Source organism: Macaca mulatta, chromosome 6 (assembly GCF_049350105.2).
Source record: "Macaca mulatta isolate MMU2019108-1 chromosome 6, T2T-MMU8v2.0, whole genome shotgun sequence".
Taxonomy (NCBI): Eukaryota; Metazoa; Chordata; class Mammalia; order Primates; family Cercopithecidae; genus Macaca; species Macaca mulatta.
In genome coordinates, this window is record NC_133411.1 from 181,488,498 (window position 1) to 181,501,770 (window position 13,273).

Here is a 13,273-nt window from a genome sequence, read left to right on the forward strand (position 1 = left end):
CAGGAGAATCACTTGAACCCAGAAGGTGGAGGTTGCAGTGAGCTGAGATTGATCTACTGCACTCCAGCCTGGGCAACAGAGCAAAACTCTGTCTCAAAAAAAAAGCAAAAGAAATTATCCAAAACAAAACACAAAGATACTTTTTAAAAAAACTGAATGGCGCATCAGTGAGCTACGGGACAACTTCAAGCAGCTTAATATACGTGTAATTAGAGGAGTGAAGGACAGAATAAACATCTGAAGAAAGAACAGCTGACATTGTTCAAACCCCAGATCTAATAGTGAATGTTCATAGTTGTTTACTACATGCCAGATGCTAATCTAAGTGCTTATACAGATTAACTCATCCACTTGCAATTCTTACAAAAGCTCTTTAACGCTTGATCTATCCCCATTTTAAAATGAAGAGAGTGTTAACCTATTGCCCGAGGCCTGAAAGCTAGGGAGTGGGTGCGCCAGGAATGGAATCTTGGAACTTCAAACCTTGTCTCTGCGGTTTGTGAATGCTTTCCACATTAGCAAGCCACATCCGTCCACCATTTTTAGTGGCTGCGTAGTATTCCATCGCTGGAGTTTATTTAACAAACCCCCTGTGGTTGAAATGTGGCTTCTAGTTTTTCACTGTTATGAAGAATGCTGCCCAGGATAGCCTTAGAGCTGAGATGTTGATGCCCAAGTATATTCCTTGCCTCAGTTTGTAATAGTGGAGCAACTGGGGTCAAAAGAGCTTCTACTACGTATTGTCCATGGAAAGTTTCTACAGCCCCCAGAAGCCCCGCCACTGACTTTCTGTGCTGCTTCGGACAAGTAACTTCTCTGACCCTCACTGTCTTCATCTATAAAAGGAGAATACTATTCCCTACCTTTTGGGCTGTTAGGAGGATTCAGTGAGACACTGGGGCCAAGTGACTGTCACAGCACGCTGTGTGGCACTCAGTGGGTGCTCCCTTTGTATGACATCAGCGCTGAAGCAGGAGGCGGTCAGTGGAGCTTCCTGGGGAGCTGAGTAGCGCTGGGGGCGTGGGAGGAACGCAGAGGGGCGCGTTCCAGCCTGAGGCCACCCCCGTGAGTCTCCCTGAGAGACCCAGGGCTGCTCTGAGCGGCTCCAGCTGGAGCTCTCCCCATCCTGATCCGCCCACTGACTCACAGTCTCACCCAAGCCCTGGAAAAACAAACCCTCACTGTTTTCTTTCTGTGACCCTTTCCCCGATTCTATCAGCTTCTTTCAGGTAGAGAAGGTTTATACTTCATAGGTTTAACACAAAATCCCCCCCTGCACACACCCACACACAGCCGTGTGTCTCCCCACCCCTATTTTATTCCCCTAGGGACCCACACTAGCTATTTTTCCACAGGTACCTCCTAGGGACACAGTTAATGCCTGGGGTGCCCCTCACCGTGGGATTGCAGGCCCAGGGGAGCTCGGCTGCCTCCCTGTATCTTGAGCTGTACCAGCGGGCCCTGGGCCCCTGGTCATTCCCATCGTGCCTTCCTCACAGTTCCTGTGACTGAACCCAAACAGAATTTCCTAACTCAGCCAGGCGTGGTGGCTCACGCTTATAATCCCAGCATTTTGGGAGGCTGAGGCAGGAGGATGCACTGAGGGCAGGAGTTCAAGACCAGCCTGGCCAACATGGTAAAACCCTGTCTCTACTAAAAATACCAAACTTAGCCAGGCATGGTGGTGGGTCCCAGTAATCCCAGCTACTCAGAACACTGAGGCAGGAGAATCGCTTGAACCCGGGAGGCGGAGGTTGCATGAGCCAAGATCGTGCCACTGCATTCCAGCCTGGGCAACAAGAGTAAAACCCCATCTCAAAAAACAAACAAACAAACAAACAACAACAACAAAAACAGAATTTCCTAACTCAAACCATCATTTCCCACTAAATCGAATTCATAAAGAAATGTCTTCCTCCCAAGCCAGGACACCTGGAAGCCTGGAAATGGTGAGTGTTTGGGGCCAGCTACCTGAGACCCGGCGGGGCTAGTTGGAAACGGCCGGAACTGGCTGTGGCAGGACCCCAAGCTCCCTACAGGCGACTTTGGGGTTTGGGACCTGAGTTCTGGCGCAGCTCGGCCCTCGGGCTCCTCGGCCTCAAGGTGGGGTTGGGCCAGCAGCCAGGACCCCGGGCGTTCTGTCCCCTGCCTGGCGACTGCGGCCCGGAAGCCCTCTCCGAGCAGCTCCGCCCCACAACCTCCCGTCTTCCCAGATTGTGCGGGGGCACACATGACATAAGGAGAATCCTGCCTTGGGTGTAGGGTTCGTGTGGGAGGAGCTGCAGTCCGTGGGGTCCCCAGCACGTTTCTTTTCTGTTAAAAATTAAACTGAGGAGCTTCTGGGTTGCTGAACACATGGCGAGGCTGGGATAGTGGGACGCCCAGAGAGAGCAGGGAGGCTCCGTATCCCCCACTCCACATCTTGCTCTATCATTCTCATCATCTGGCTCTTCATCTATGTGCTTTGTAATGTCTTTTATAATAAATAGGTAAACAAAAAAAATTAAACTGAGGCACTAAAAAAAAAAAGTCTTCCTCCTTTCCCTTCATTTTCTCCTCGAAAAACAGCTTTTAAAAATATGGTATTAATGTGGTTTTTAAAGCCTGCTAGCTAGTGTGACTAGAGATAAAAATCCTATGAGAAACATGTTCTGACAGACTGAATTACATCTTGTTTGCTAAGAAGGGAAGGAACGCTTGTTGAACACGTGCTATGCATCAGGCCTAGGGCCTGCCACTGCCTCCAATCACTCTCTTCATCCTCAACAACGCAAAGGTAGGTATGATTATTTCCCAGGTGAGGGATGAGGCCCAGAGAGCCCAAGGGACTTGCCCAGGTCACACAGCAAGTTGTGTCTGGGCCAAGGAATGGGGCCCAGAAGCCCTGACTCAGAAATGGAGTAGGGGTCTCCTCCTCTGGGGGATGCAGGAGGCTAAATGAGTCCTTTCTGGAAACGCTAGCCCAGTGGCCAAAGATGGTCTTTCCTCACCTTCATCTCACTCTGCTTAACTCAGCTCTGTGCACACAGTAGGTCCTTCTTACCTAATGACTTCTGTGCTTCATCCATCCATTCCTTTGTTCATTTGCTGAGCACCTACTGTGTGCTGGCTCTGTGCTAGGAGCCAAGGACATAGCAGTGAACAGACGCTGTCTTAGTTGGTTTGGGCTGCCATAACAAAATACCAGAGCCTGGGTGGCTCACAACAACAGACATTTATTGCTCTCAGTTCTGGAGGCTGGGAGGTCCAAGGTCAAGGCGCCAGCAGATTCCACATCTAGGGAGGGTCTGCTTTCTGGTTTCAGAGATGGCACCTTCTTGCTGTGTCCTCACACAGTGGAAGGAGTAAGGCAGCTCTCTGGGGTCCCTTTTATAAGGACACAAATCGCTCATGGTCTAATCACCTTCCAAAGGTCCCACCTCTTAATACCATCACATCGAGAACTAGGATTCCAACAGAGGAATTGCTGGGGGACACCAACATGCAGACCTTAGTAGATGGTTGTGGCCACTACCTGCATGAGCTCACACACTAGGGGAAAAGGCAAGAACCAAATAAGCTCGTGAATAAATGCACACTGGGACCCATGAAAGTTGCCACTAAGAACAAATGGAGGCAGGACACCATGGCTCACGCCTGTAATCCCAGCACTTTGGGAGGCCAAGGCAGGCAGATCATGAGGTCAGGAGTTCGAGAACAGCCTGGCCAATATGGTGAAACCCCGTCTCTACTAAAAATACAAAAATTAGCCAGATGTGGTGGCGGGTGCCTGTAATCCCAGCTAGTTGGGAGACTCAGGCAGGAGAATCGCTTGAACCCAAGAGGTGGAGGTTACAGTAAGCTGAGATCCCACCACTGCACTCAAGCCTAGGTGACAGAGCAAGATTCCATCTAAAAAAACAAAACAAACAAACAAAATTTAAAAAAAGAACCAGTGGAGAGGGGTCCATGAGGTTGCGGCAAGTGGGGAAGGAAGGGAAGGGCGGTAAAGGCCCTGCTTCCTCAAAGTCTTCAGGATGCTACCCGGACAAAGGAGGAGAGATGGGAAGACCAGGTGCCTGGAGAGACAGAACCAAGAGTGGAGAGAGAAAGTCAGAAGATGAAGAGAGGTCAGGCCGAGCCAAGCTCAATGGGCCACAGATGGGAACTGGGGTTTGATCCCAGGATGATAAGGAGTCACTGAAGTGTTTGAAGCATAAGTGTGAGATGATCGGATTTGTGTGAATGGCATTCTAGGTGCTGTGGGGGGGAGAGGTTCTTGTGTGCGACGGGTTAGCTTTAAGTTTGGAGAAGCTGCCTGGATCAGATGCTGGGAAGGCAGAAGGCACTGGGACAACAGACACACAGTGCAGCCACAAGGAAAATCAGCCTCCACTATCCCTCTATTGCACCTGCACCCATGCTCTTTCAGAGACTTGTAAGAAATGTTGCTCCCTTTCATTATTCCTACCAGGGCCCCTGACATAGTCCCCACCTGTAACCCTTACAGGCCACTTCCCCACATTCCAGACATGCTCACACTCCCCAACAGGCCTGAGAGCCAGGTGGTATTTGATACCCATTTTCTAGAGGTGCAAGTTGGAGGTGGAAGCTGAGACACGAACTGCCCTAGGTCATTGGCCTCTAAGAAGTGGAGCAAAAATTGAGGCAGGTTCTAGTGGGTGGATTCTCTCAGGCTCACTGTCAGTTCGTTGGAAAATAAACTTATGCTTCCTGAAAGAGCAGAAGGAAGTGCACGTCCACCTGGCCACAGCCTGCCACTCTCCCTGGCTGCTGCCATGGTAGGGCTATGGGCCCCCTGAGGGCCGGGGCCTGCCTTCGTTCATCAGTGGGCACTTTGTGAGTGCCAGATAGATGGATGTGACATCGCAGCCGCCTGTTCATGGGGGAACAGGTCTCCTTCCTCTCTGTCCTTCAATTCATTTGTCACTTGCTCAAAATCCCTCTCCAGCTCCCATCGTCCTCTGTCAGACCTGTCAGGACCAGAGCCTCTCAGCAGCCAGGCTCTCACTGTCCTCTCCAGCCTCGTGTTTGGGACAAAGGATGTTTGAGGAGCCATAAGAACATCAAGCAAGGCTATAAAAAGGAGAGCTCAGGAGTGAGGCCCAGGCCCTTTGGTTTTTCTATAAGCCATTGCTAGACCACCCGCTAAGTGCTAGGAATGTACACAGAAGCACTGCCCACCCCTGCACCTACAACCAGCAGCTCGCAACAGTGCCTAGAACCCCACCATTAAAGCTGCCCCTTTGCAGCCCTCGGGAACCTGCAGATGAACAACCCACGCCTACACTGCAGACCTGTACACTACTGCCCAGAGAGGGCTGGGTTCTTGGGGAGCTGGCTCGAGTGATGAACAACGCACACCTACACTGCAGACCTGTATACCAGTCCCCAAAGAGGGCTGGGTTCTCAGGAAGCTGCCTCGCAACCTGTGGCAAGCACAAATCGAAGGGCTGTGGGAACAGGAAAACGAGTTTGAACTCGAGTAGAAATGAAAAGGTAACCAGCCTGGGTACAACTGTGCTATCTGCTAAGAAGCATTTGGGGTGGTGTGCTTGCTATTGTACTGCTTTCCCGCTTTATAACCAGAAGGGCACTGATTGGGCATTTTATAGAGACTCCTTCAGGCCCGTCCTGCTGATCAAGACAACTTTTTTTTTTTTTTTTTTTGAGATGCAGTTTCGCTCTTGTTGCCTAGGCTGGAGTGCAATGGCGCGATCTCGGCTCACTGCAACCTCCGCCTCCCAGGTTCAAGTGATTCTACCTGCCTCAGCCTCCAGAGTAGCTGGAATTACAGGTGCCCACCAACTTGCCTGACTAATTTTTTTGTATTTTTAGTAGCGACGGGGTTTCACCAAGTTGGCCAGGCTGGTCTCGAACTCCTGAACTCAGGTGATCCACCCTCCTCAGCCTCCCAAAGTGCTGAGATTACAGGCATGAGCCACTGCGCCCGGCCACAAACTTCGACTCTAAGGCTTAGAGCAGCACTTTGCAGCATTCCCGACAACGGAATCACAGGATGGGGTTGTCAAAATGCAGATTCCAGGGCCTTGCCCACACCTACAGAATCAGGATCTCTAGGGCAGGGCCAGGGAGTCTGCATTTCAAATGCACGGCCTCTCGTGACTCTTATGCCCACTGGGGCCTGAGAGGCCCTGACACAGGAAGAAACCCTCAGGGTGATTCTATCTGTAACACCGCAGACAGACAGGGGGATTCTATCTATGTTGCTGCAGACGGACTCAGTTGCTCTCCTTGGAGAACTTATTAACCCCTTTCTGGGTCACGCTGCAAACAAGAGTTCCTCCTACTGAGAACTGAAGCTGGGAGAGCCACAGAGGCGGCTGTGTCTGGGCTGGGTCGGGGAAGGCGGACTGTGATTCACCAGGCTGAAGTGGAGCGGATGACCAGAAAGGGCACTCCGGGCAGAAGAACAGCCTGCACAGAGGCTGGAGGCTGAAAGCACCACGGAGAGGAGACGGAGCTATATATACTAAGCGGTCTGGAGGACCGCTGTTGGGGGTCATCACTGGTCCACTCTAAGCAGGATCATCTTTGTGAGATGAGAATACATTTTTGTTTTGTCAATTCTACAAGACACATGGGTTTGCATTTCGACCTGTGTGAGATCAGAATGCCCTTTACAACAAAGAGCATCTTGGGTTGTGCAGTGCCGTGACCATACCTGCCTCCCATGGCCACTGGGAGGATCTGAGGGGAATGGAAGGAAAGCACCTCAGTGGCGTTTGGCAGCGCAGGAGCCCCATCAGTGGAGCTCCACTCTCTCTGAGCTGGTGAGAGCCTTTGGGAGTTGGCTTGGAAATTTCTTAAAGGGCTCCTCTCCTCCCACTTTCATTCCAATGCCCTTTATGGCCCCAGCGGTGCCCTGTAATAACTTGACTTTATGACAACAAGCTCAGGTGAGCTGCTAGTCACAGCTGCTGGCCCGAATGGCACAATCATCTGTGTGGGTGGAGTTCTTGTCCCATCACCCGTGGGCTGGGATCAAAGTCCTGTCCTTGCTGCCTGGCAACCCCCGCACTAGTTAATTAGGAGAACATTCAGCCTTTCCTTCCCTGTCCCACCAGGGTTTATTACTGAGGAGCAAAGGAGGGTGTGGGTTCAGTGCGGGGTTCTCAGCCCCAGCCCCACGCTGGGGCCTCATGGGACCAGGCAGGATGCCTAAGACTGGGCTGTTGTGACCTTGGGCAAGTCACTGAACCTCTGAGCCTGTTTCTTCTCTCTAAAATCGGAGAAAGAGCAAAACTTTGGTGAGAGTTGCTGTGAGGAACCATTCATTTGTATATTGAACAGATATTTATTGAGCGCCCACTGTGTGCACTTAGGCTCCAAAGATACATCTGTGAACAAGGCAGATGAGATGCCTGTCATGTTGCTGACTTTCCAGTGGGAAGGAAGACAATACATGGGTAACCCTATCAATATAGTTTCAGAGTCTTTGAAGAAAATAAAGCAGAGGGCTGAGATAACCCCATGCTGGAGGGAGAAGGAGCAGGAAGCTTAAATCTATCTAGTCTGAGAGGCCCCTCGAAAAAGGTCACACTTGAGCTGAGCCCCTAGTGGTAAGATGAAGCTGCTTTGGAGATCTGAGGAAAACACTCAGGCAGGGGGACGGCAGGTGCAAAGGGCCTGAGGCTGGGTGAAGCTCGGCGTTGCTTAAAGAGCAGAAAAAGGCTGGTGTGGCAGGACCGAAGTGAACACAGGCCAGGGTGGTGGGAGACAGGCAAGAGGTCCGCAGGGGCCAGGTCACACGGGGCCTTGTGGGCAGGTCAGAAAGTGGACTTCTATCCACAGAGCAAGGGGACACCACTGGGGGGACTCGACCAGGGCCATGCCATGGAATGAGGACTCTGGCCCTGAGAGTATGGATCCTGGAAGCGCGGTCCGGTGGTGTAGATCTCACTATGACTGCTATCTCTTCCCTAGGGGATCAGGAGAGCTGGGATCCCTCACACAGACCACTAGGATTAAGCACAGTCCTCCCACACCCACTGAGCTCGCGGATCTGTTCCCCTTATCCTGACGCCCCAAATGGTGATTCACGTAATGCGACAGTCAATAGCTGATGCACTCAGGTTAAATTTATGCAGACCTCGTGTGATATTAAAAATCCAGGGAGCATATATTTTGAGCACAGGGGATGCCAAAATGTATCTGCTTTTATTTCAGGAATTTATTTAAGGAATTATTGGGCTGGTGTGAGCGGATGTTTATCTGAGCTTTTGCTCCCAGTCGGGAAGAAACAGGTATGCACAGCTTGTTTGCTAAAAATAGGGGGATCCTCAGTCTGCTTTCATGTAATGGGTCCTGAAATATCACCCCCCACGTTTCCCACCCCCACCTCGGGCTGAGCAGCAGAGCAGATCCACGGAGATCTGGCTGTGGAAGAGCTTTGCCTGGGAAAGGATTTGAGGCCACAGGGCCTCGCTTCAGGGTCAGCAGCTGCTGAATAAATTCACACACTCAGTGCACGCCTATAATCAGGTCCCTCTGCAAGGCAGGTCATTGGAGTCCCAATCCCCTGCTTGACTCTGACTCTGTTCCCCTGTGTAACCTTGTGCTAGGACGCTGGGTCCAGGTGGTTGCTTCTACTCCTAGAAGACAGGGACAGTGAGGCCCACCTTGCAGGCTGCTGAGAGGCTGGAAGTGGTGATGCTCAGAAGTGAGATCTGTGCTATTAGCAGATCCGCTCATCCCAGGGTCCTCCCTGGTTCTAGTGGGGGCAGGGCCTTCAGAGCCTGACTGCCTTTGGCCAGTGGCCAGAAGAGAGCCAGAAGGAGGGTGAGGTGCTCACTGCTCGGAGAGTCCCAGATGAGTCCATTTTACAGATGGCACAGAGGCCTGGGAGGTGAGGCTGAAGGTGGCCTGGCTGAGCCTGGCCCCGGCCTTCGTCCCCCTCTGACCTTCTCCCCTGAGCCTCCTGCCAGCCTGCACTCTCCACGCTAGCTGTCTGCCTGGGCATTCCTTGCATTCATTCAGTTACTCCATCATTCATTCATTCATTCATTCATTCATTCATTCATTCATTCAGTTACTCCTTCTTTCTTGCATTCATTCACTCACTAATATGCAGCAACTGTTCTTGGGCCATTTCACAGCCCTGGTTCAAGGCCTTAACTGGGGCATCTGAGGCCAGGAAATTTAGACTTCGGAGGGCTTTGCCCCCCAGCTGGGCTGGGCAGGAGCTCCACTCTCTGACAGCGGCTCAGAGTGGCCAGGGTGGGCCAGAGGAGCATTCGTTCTAGAGCCCCTTCCCCAGGGGCCAGCTCAGGGGAGGCTGGGGGACTGGACAGATAGGGAAACGGAGGGAGCTGGGGAGGCCCCCAGGACGGGGCTGGGCAAGACTCCTTCTGAGCTCACTTTTCCCTCTTTCCCACAGTCTTCCAGGGAGGGAGGAGCGCTTCGGCCTCTAGTTATGGTGAGGCTGGCAGTCAGCTTCAGCTGGGGACACTTCCGGGTCAAGGCCTTTGGGTGCAGAAAGATCTGGGTGAAATGTCTCAGCTTGGCCACCACCCTTCCCTCAGGTAATACCAAGGTCACTTGAGAAGACACCTCGAAGCTCATGCAGTCCCCTCTGCCTGGTGTACCCTTCCTCACACACCCACCCAGCTCTGCCTGGTGTACCCTTCCTCACACACCCACCCGGCTCTGCCTGGTGTACCCTTCCTCACACACCCACCCGGCTCTGCCTGGTGTACCCTTCCTCACACACCCAGCCGGCTCTGCCTGGTGTACCCTTCCTCACACACCCACCCGGCTCTGCCTGGTGTACCCTTCCTCACACACCCACCCGGCTCTGCCTGGTGTACCCTTCCTCACACACCCACCCGGCTCTGCCTGGTGTACCCTTCCTCACACACCCACCCGGCTCTGCCTGGTGTACCCTTCCTCACACACCCACCCGGCTCTGCCTGGTGTACCCTTCCTCACACACCCAGCCGGCTCTGCCTGGTGTACCCTTCCTCACACACCCACCCGGCTCTGCCTGGTGTACCCTTCCTCACACACCCAGCCGGCTCTGCCTGGTGTACCCTTCCTCACACACCCAGCCGGCTCTGCCTGGTGTACCCTTCCTCACACACCCAGCCGGCTCTGCCTGGTGTACCCTTCCTCACACACCCACCCGGCTCTGCCTGGTGTACCCTTCCTCACACACCCACCCGGCTTCCTTCCCGCCCCCTCACGGATCCCCTCACAGGTCCCCTTTGCAAAGAGGCCTTCTCTGACCACCCTGGCTGGAGGGGCCGCCCCCACCCACACATCATGCTGAGTCGTTTGTCTCACTCCACGTAGCACCCTTACTTAGGGCAGGGACCCCAGCTCCCCTCTGAGTGGGGGAGGACAGTGGTCAGTGGTCAACTTTCCTCCCTATGGGACACACCCACTGGCTTCCACTTTGGTGAGGGAGGAGTGGGGAAAGGGGATTCACAGTGTGGAATGTTCTGAGATCGGTGCTATTCCTAGCCCCATTTAGCAGGTGAGGAAATGAGGCTCAGAGAGGTAAAGCACTTGCCTGAGGTCACACAGCAGGAGCACAGAAGGGTAGACACCCAGGTTGGTTGACTGAAGCCCTGGCTATTTTCTCCTGGGGAGGTTTGTGAAGAGGTAAGGGGATGACTAGAACCCACAGCAAACTGGCTGCCGTAGAGACTGACAGAGCGCGCAACATCACTTCAATCTGTCTTCCACCTGGGCATTATTAGAATTTTTTAAAAATTTAACTATTATCTTTTCTATTGGCAGTTTGCTGAAAAGAGATATAAAGGACGGAGTGGCCCAGGGCCTGCTGTGTGAAGTCTCCTACTCGGCCTCTGTCCCCAGGCTGGGTGGCACGGTGGCTTTCCCCTCCCCAACCCCCATCTGGCGAGGACAGGGCTTGTGTTGCTGGGAGACCCTGGCGGTCACAGGGGATGGGGTGGAGGATGGTGGCAGATGGGTGGGCACAAGGCCCTTTCAAGGCAGCTGCTAGGATAGGAGCCTGCTTTGTGGGGTCTTTTCAAGAGCTGCAGCCACACACAACAGGGGACCAGAGAAGGCCCTTTCTTTGCTTTCTTCTTCCACACCTGCTCAGCCACCTGTTCCTCCAAAGGCTCCGGCCTCTCTCCTTCTCCTCTTGCTGACTCCACTGCGCTCGTCCTCCCTCTCCTGAGCCTCTTCCTGCTCCCCCACTGAGGCCCTCAGGGCTCCCTGCACACCGGACACCTGCTCTTCTTCCTCCCCAAATCCTCAGCACAGTGCACAGCTTGGCTCCCAGGCCTTTGCCTGTGCTGTTCCTCCCCCATGAGTGCCCGTCCTGCTTGTCTTCGCTTGTCAGAGTCTACTCACACCCCCGTTAAGAAAGAGCTCTTCTGGCCTGGCGCGGTGGCTCACACCTGTAATCCCAGCACTTTGGGAGGCCGAGGAGGGTGGGTCACCTGAGGTCAGGAGTTTGAGACCAGCCTGGGCAAAATGGCAAAAACCTTGTCTCTGTTAATAATACAAAAATTAGCTGCGCATAGTGATGGGCGCCTGTAGTCCCAGCTACTCAGGAGGCTGAGGCAGGAGAATCTCTGGAACCTGGGAGGCGGAGGTTGCAGTGAGCCAAGAGCGTGCCACTGCACTCCAGCCTGGTTGACAGTGTAAGACTCTGTCTCAAACAAATGGACAAACAAACAAAAAGAAAGCGCTCTTCGTATTTGGGGTTCACATAGACCCTAAGAGAATTTTGAAAACCACGTCCCCCACACAAACGCTTTTAGTTGGCATCTGAATGTTTTATCCTAAGTGTAAATAGTTGCAAAGGTAATTTCTAGCATGCTGTATGCTTACCATGTGCTTTAAATAAAATCTTATCAAAACTTTGGAGCGTAGGTTCTGCTCACTTCTTTGCCTGAAAACTCTTCCATGCACACTGAGTGGCAAAGCCACACCATGCAGCCAGGTCAGGCTGACTTTCAGGCAGAAAACTATATGAGTTCATTTTCTAATCTACAAACATGCTAATGTGCGTGTCTGCATCAACCCTGTCTTCTGAATTTTATTTCTAAGTCTAAGATGTACAGGGCGTTTGGCACCTGGATGGAATGAGGCTTCATCCTTCTGGCTTTCTTATGATGCTATCTCACTCTCCTGCCTGGGGATGCTTCCTTAGCACCTGGATGCAAATTTCCTTCCATTTAGTGCCCTGCAAGATGTTCTTTTAAACTTCCTATTGTGAAATTCCACACACAGAGAGGGCCCATTGCGTATGGATAAAATTCACATGAAAACTAAAATGCGCAGTTCAATAATTTATCAAAAAGCAATCATCAAGTGAAGAAATAGAACATTTCTAGCTCCCCAGAACCCCGCCTTGGGCCACTGCTAATCACTACTCCTCCCTCCTGTTCAAAGGCAATCACCGTCCTGCATTTTATGATAGCCATTTCTTGCTTTTCTTTTGAGTTTTATCACCTACACATGCTGGGCTTTGAACATCATATAAATGGAGTCACGTAATATGCATTCTTCTGTGTCTGGCTTCTTTCACAGAACATTATGTGTGTGAATTACTCAGGTCGCTGTGTGTAGCTGTATTTGTTTTTTTCTCATTATGGCATAGTATTCCACTTTGTAAGTGTCTCCTAACTTATCGATCCATTCTACAGTGGATGGACATTTGGGTTGTTCTCAGTTTGGGGCTGTTTTGAATAGCATTTGATGAATGCTATGATGCATTCATCAGCAGGTCTTTAGGTTCATATAAGTAAGTATTTCTGTTGGGCATACGCCTAGGAGAGGAATTGCTGGATCATGGGGGTAGAAGTATGTTTAACTATGATAGACACTGCCAAATACTTTTCTAAAGTGGTTGTACCATTTTACACTCCTATCAGCCAGGTAGAAGAATTCCTGTCAACTCTTGGTATTGTCAAAATTTCTTCACATTTCTGTCAACTCTTGGTATTGTCAAAATTTTAAACTTCAGCCAGTCTACTTGGGGTGCTGTGGTTATTTCATTGTAACTTTAATTTTTATTTTCCTGATTATTGATAAGATTCAGCATCTTTTATATATTTATTGGCTGTTGGAACATTGTTGTTGTGAAGTACCTGGCTTTGCTCATTTTATATTGAGTTGTTAGTTTTTATCATATTTTTAGTTGTGTTTATTCTGGGGGGGAAAAGTAGGCTCTCTTGTAGTTGTATGTGGGCAAAGTATCTTTCCCCACTCTATAACCTGCCTTTTCACTCTCCTATGAATGTCTTTTGACAGAAAGAATTTAAATTTCAAT

General features: G+C 51.4%; 1 protein-coding gene across 11 annotated transcripts in view; it reads left to right on the top strand.

The window, feature by feature from the left end:
- Positions 1-13,273, top strand: part of RPL26L1 (ribosomal protein L26 like 1) — a 493,737-nt gene that overhangs the window by 129,064 nt on the left and 351,400 nt on the right. For 2 of the 11 annotated variants that reach the window (XM_078004002.1, XM_078003981.1), the window contains exon 1: positions 6,212-6,215. The exons of the other annotated variants lie outside the window; for them this stretch is intronic. The gene's annotated coding sequence lies outside the window, so the exon portion shown is untranslated. Of the gene's footprint in view, positions 1-6,211; positions 6,216-13,273 lie in introns of those variants that run through there. 11 annotated transcript variants of the gene reach the window in all.